The sequence below is a fragment of the Miscanthus floridulus genome, chromosome 3 (genome assembly GCF_019320115.1).
Source record: "Miscanthus floridulus cultivar M001 chromosome 3, ASM1932011v1, whole genome shotgun sequence".
Classification (NCBI taxonomy): domain Eukaryota; kingdom Viridiplantae; phylum Streptophyta; class Magnoliopsida; order Poales; family Poaceae; genus Miscanthus; species Miscanthus floridulus.
This window is the reverse complement of record NC_089582.1, coordinates 61,141,670-61,147,501: the sequence shown is the minus strand read 5'-3', so window position 1 is coordinate 61,147,501 and position 5,832 is coordinate 61,141,670. Positions and strand designations below refer to the sequence as shown.

At 54.4% G+C, this 5,832-nt stretch overlaps 1 pseudogene; it reads left to right on the top strand.

The window, feature by feature from the left end:
* Positions 1–2,161, top strand: LOC136543806 (uncharacterized; annotated as a pseudogene).
* The last annotated feature ends 3,671 nt before the right edge of the window (positions 2,162–5,832 follow it).

Genomic DNA, 5,832 nt, shown 5'->3' with positions numbered 1-5,832 from the left:
ATGGCGCCGTCCAGCAACTACACGCTGATCGTCGGGTTGCTCGTCGCCTTCACTGTGGTCACGCCCAGCCTGCTGCACCAATCTGCGGCCGCCAGAGACGGAGGAGCAGCCAAGGCCGCGGCGGCTCCTGCGCCGTCGGCCAACGGTGAAGTCGTCTTGCACCCGACGGCCTCGTACGAGATCCCTGACCTGCCACTGCCGCGGCTTCTACCATGCCCTCCCTTGTTTCCAAAGATTCCGTTTATCCCCTGCTACAACGTGACGCCACCTGCGCCGCCGCCGCCGTCGCCGCCGCCGCTGCGTCCAAAGGAGTGCCGGACAACGCTGGCGAAGTCGCTGGTGCCTCCATGCTCCTGTTTCCTCACCAACAACGGCGGTGCATGTGAATCATCGGAGGCTCCGAGCAGCAAGTGCTGCGATGGCGTCCAGGTATTCTTCAGCGATGCAAGCGTTTATGACCCTCTTTGCCTCCGCCATGTCATGAACACAACCACACGAGCGCGCTCGCTCTGGTGCAAGCCTGTTTAGACGGAGTAAGCAGCCGAGACTCTCTAAATCCTTTCTAAATGTTACGAATAGAGATTTTGATGAAAAATTATTTTTCAACAGCTTCTCTAAATAGCTATCCAAATATAGCCATCTTCTATTTCGAATTTCTCGCTAGCCAAAAATAAAATACGAGAATGATTCTCTAGAGTGTGCATGAGATATAGAAAGACCGTTGGAGAGTGAAAAAAAATATAGAAAACGATTTTTATGCAAATGACTCTCCAAATAATGATTTAGAGAGTGAGATTTAGAAAGTCTATTGGAGATACTCTAAGGGTGTGTTTGGTTGAGCTGTGGCTGTGGGAAAAAGCGGGCTGTGAGCTGTGGGAAAGCTGCTATGGGCTGTGAGCTGTAGAAAAGCTGAAAGCTGTTTGGTTAAACAAGTATAAAATATACCTTCTATCTTTATCTCTCTTGAAACAACTATGGAAGAGCTTTTTATTCCACTAATTTCGAAAAGCAGAAAGCCAAAAGCCAAAAGCAGGGTCAAACCAGCTTTCAAAAATGTACTACAGAAAAGCAGCTGCTTCTGAAAAAGCAGCCTCCAAAAGCAGCCTCTTTGGTTGGGCTTTTGGCTTTTGGGGCCAAAAGCCAAAGCCAAAAGCCCAACCAAACGGACCCTAAACCCACAGCCATTTTCGGACATCTGCAACAACGACCAATCAATAAGTAAGTCAGAGTTTATTTCCAAGAAACTAATAATCATTGTGTGTCTGCATAGCGTAGTGCTTGTAATAATGCAACTAATTAATATACAACAGAGGACCAAATGCCACTGTCGGGGACTGAATACTGGGGTACCCAAAGATGAGGAGCTAATAACCATCAAATGTTGATGGCTCCGAACAGATAAGAACGCGACTACACCTCCTACCCAACGACCGAGGGTTAACTCCGCCTCGTCCGACCCCTGAGGGCTGGCTCCGCCACATCCGACCTCCGAGGGCTGGCTCCACCTCGCCTGACCCCTGAGGGCTGGCTCCGCCTCGCCCGACGTCCGAGGGCAGGCTCCGTCTTGCCCGACATCCGGGGACGAGGCGGAACGACGTCCGAGGGCAGGCTCCGCCTCGTCCGATGTCCGGTGGCAGGCTCCGCCTTGCCCGACGTCTGGGGGAAAGCTCCCCCTCGTCCGATGTCTAAAGGTAGACTTCGCTTCGCCCGACGTCCGAGGTCTGGCTTCGCCTCACCCGACGACTGGGATAGACTCCGCCTCTCTTGACGTCTGTGCGCTGCTCCTTCATAACTACGCACGCAGATAAGGCGGGACACTCAAGTCAACGCAATACCGAGGACCCAACCCTGCCCACCTATAGAAAAGTACCATCAGGATATGACCAGACGGGCGCTTTAAGCCCTTCCAGGCATGTCAGAGCCCAAACAGTGTTGTGGGCGTCGACATTTGTCCTACAGTGTTATGGGTGCCGGCATTTGCCCTCGGACATGAATCCTGACGGAAACATACGACAACCACTACAGTCCAGGAGGAAACTCATGTCATCTACAGTTATGAACGTGGAGCCTGTACACTGTCTGCTCCCTGTAGGGTCGTGACTCGCCCCCCTGGTGCGTCGCGTCGCCCGCCGGGGCGGGATGGGACGTGACCACTTGCTGAACGAAGCCAGAATATGGCCCTATCAGGATCAGCGAACGTGCTATCTCTGGCATCGTCTGTCGTGTCAGCAGGGCAGGCTCAAAGAAAAAGGAAGACCCGGCACCTTCGAAGGACCTTCTTTGCATCTGGTTTTTCTTCTTTCCCCCATTTGTAATCCCTGCACCCCCTTGATCTATAAAAGGGAAGGCAGGGCACCCCACTAGAGGGAGAGACCGATCGATTTCAACACACCACGCATCACATAACACACAGCTAAGAAGCAACCAAGCTCTCAGTGTCCTTGCAACTTTTCCATCAGAGACTTGGAACATGTCCCTCCCTCGACCGTTTGTACCCCCTACTATGAACCTTTCGATGCTAATAACACAAGCAACAGCAGCAAACTGGACGTAGGGATGTTCTGCCCGAACCAATATAAACCTTGTGTCTTTTATTACACCATCCGGGCCCAACACGCAATAAATACAAATTTACTAGTTGGTGTTTACTCGAAACACCGACAGTTGGCACGCCAGGTAGGGGACCTTTGCGTGTTCCGACATTAACATCAAGCCACGGATGGCTAGCCATGGAATCAGCTGGGCCCTAGGCGCACACGTGCGCTTCGGTGACCTAGACTTCATCATCACGATAGGAGGAGAGTTGGCGTTGGCTCACGCCGCCATCCAACCTCTCCCCTCCATCGGCCTCAACTACGGGAGGCTTGAGCACCAGCTCGGCGTCTCCCTGGGACCCCAGCCATCCAAGGAGGACCCACGCCGCCTCACCCTCTCTCCAGAACACCCCGCACAGAGTGCCCCGACAGTGCTTCCGTTCGGTCTCCGCAACACCACGGCGACCGTTAGCCACCTTGTGGCACAACACATGATCCTGTTCCCCATGAACAATGAGTTCGTGGGGGTGATCGAACACATCACGGAGTCTCTCCACGACCTCCTCATAGAGGAGCCAGGGTCACCCTCTAGCTCTGACTCTAGTAGGGGGAGCCACCACCCCTCTCGGGAATGCGTCATGATGGGTACCCCCAAGGGACACATCGAAAGCGTCTCCGAGGAGGAGGCTACCCTGGCGAACAACCTTAGTGACGAGGCCGAGGGTGAGACAGCAGCCCCACCTCGCATGGGGGTGGAGCAGCTGAAAGCCCGATACCGGGAGATTGAGGAAACGCGAGTACAGCTCGAGCAGGAATGCGCGGAGCTCGATCGAGAGATCGAACGCCACAGAGATGGTGGGCGCGCACGCGCCATGGCCCACGACGTAAACCGAAGGATCATCGTAGACGATGAAGCCCTCCCTCGCTTTGCCCGGGCAAGCTAGAACATTGCCGCCATGGCGGACTTGCTCCATAGCCTTCCTGAGGCCGCGACACCCGAGGATCGTCAGGTCCACCGCAAGATTTGCACGCTACTCGAGCGTGCGGCGACGTAGCAGGTAGAGAGCTCGTTGTCTCGGCGACATGAGCTCGACACCAGCCAACACACACTCTTCGGGCATCTTGGTAGGGATGCATCGGTCCACCAGGCACCGCAGGGCGGTAGGCAGCGTGCTACGGTCCTGGTGCATCAGCGGCTCGGCCATAACCGCAACGCACATATCACTCTCGATGCTTGCAGGCGTACCCACAATGACCCAAGAGAGGGAGCCAGCCACGACTATCTTCCTCATCGTGGTGGATGCTACGATAGCGGCGAGGACCGGAGCCCGAGCCCTAGCCTGCCAGGCCCTCAGGCCTTCGGCTGACACATCCTCAACTCTACCTTCCCGCGAGGTACCGGCCACCAACCAACATCCTGAAGTACTCTGGGGAAACAAACACCAGACTATGGCTCGAAGACTATCGGCTTGCCTGCCAAGCTAGTGGTGCGGATAATGACGACTTCATTATCTGCAACCTCCCAATGTTCTTGGCCAATTCAGCATGAGCGTGGTTGGAACACCTGCCGTCCAATAGAATCTAGAGTTGGGTGGACCTGAAGGAGATTTTTGTGGGGAACTTCCAGGGCACATACAAGCGCCCTGGGAACCCATGGGACCTCAAAAACTGCCGACAGAAGGCTGGTGAAACCCTCTATGGGTACATCTGGTGCTTCTCCTGATAGTGCAACGAGCTACCTAACATCACCGACGCTGACATTATAGGAGCTTTCCTGTCCGAGACTACCTACGAGTCTTTGGTTCATAAGCTAGGATGCAAGGGCTCGTGAACCACCAAGGAACTCCTAGATGTTGCCACCAGCCATGCCTCAGGAGAAGAAGCAGTTGGAGAGATCTTTGATAGTCTCGAGGGCAAGGCAAGGTGGGACGAGGGCGCCAGCGAAGGCACCTCCAATCGTTCTGCCAAAAGGAAGAACAAGAAGCAACGACGCGAGGACTCGCTCATGAATGCTGCTGACTGCAAGGGTGGTCGGAAGCCCACAGAGGGCACTCCAAACCATTTCAAAAAACTACTTAAGGGGCTGTGCCTGAACCATGCCTTCCCGGTTAAACATCTATACAAGGACTGCAGCCTAATGAGGCAATTCCTGTCTAGAGGCTCCAACAAAGGGGAGCAGAGCAAGGACCTTGACCCCACCATGGACGACACTAAGGGGAAGGATGGTGGCTTTTCGACACCGTACGGTTGCCTCATGATCTTCGAAGGATCGTCGGCCTATGACTACAAACGCCGTCAGAAGGTCGCGCACCGTGAGGTCTATACAACTGAACTGGCCACACCTGCCTTCCTCTGGTGGTCCGAGTCTACCATAACCTTCGATCGGACCGACCACCCAGAGAGCATCCCGCATCCGAGGAGATATCCACTCATGGCTGACCCGATCGTTGGCATGAAGCGGCTCACCAAAATACTAATGGATGGAGGCAGCGGCCTCAATATCATGTATGCCAAGATGCTCGACGAAATGGGCATCGATCGGACACGTGCCCGCCCAACCCTAGCACCTTTCCACAGCATTATGCCTAGAAAGCAGGCCATGCCACTTGGGCAGATCGATCTGCCCATTACCTTTGGGGATCCATCCAATTATAGGATGGAAACCCTCAACTTTGAGGTGGTCGGGTTCCCTAGAACCTTCCATGCCATCCTAGGACATCCATGGTACGTGAAGTTCACGGCCATCCCCAACTATACATACCTCAAGCTAAAAATACCAGGCCCTGGTGGGGTCATCACTCTCGGCACCTCCTTTCAGCGTGCCTATAAGTGTGAGGTCGAGTGCTACGGTCACGCCACAGCAATCATCGCTTCCGGAGAGCTCGCCGCCATCAAGAAGGAGGTCACCAAAGAAGCGCCCAACCCTAAGAAGTCAACTGGGTCCTTCGAGCCTACGGAAAGCTCTAAAGAAGTCCCCATAGACCTCAGGAGCACTAAGGGAAAAATAGTGCGCATTGGTACCATGCTCTCCTCTAAATAGGAAAGCGCGTTCATCGGCTTCCTCCGCGCCAATAGAGACATCTTCGCATGGAAACCCTCGGGCATGCCAGGCATCCCAAGGGAAGTCACCGTGCACACCTTGAAGATCCGCCTAGGCTCCAAACTGGTGAAACAACGCCTGCATCGCTTTGATGAGGGGAAACATAGGACCATCGGCAAGGAGATCGCAAAGCTTTTGGCGGCCGGATTCATCAAGGAAGTGTACCACCCAGAGTGGTTAGCCAATCCCGTTCTTGTA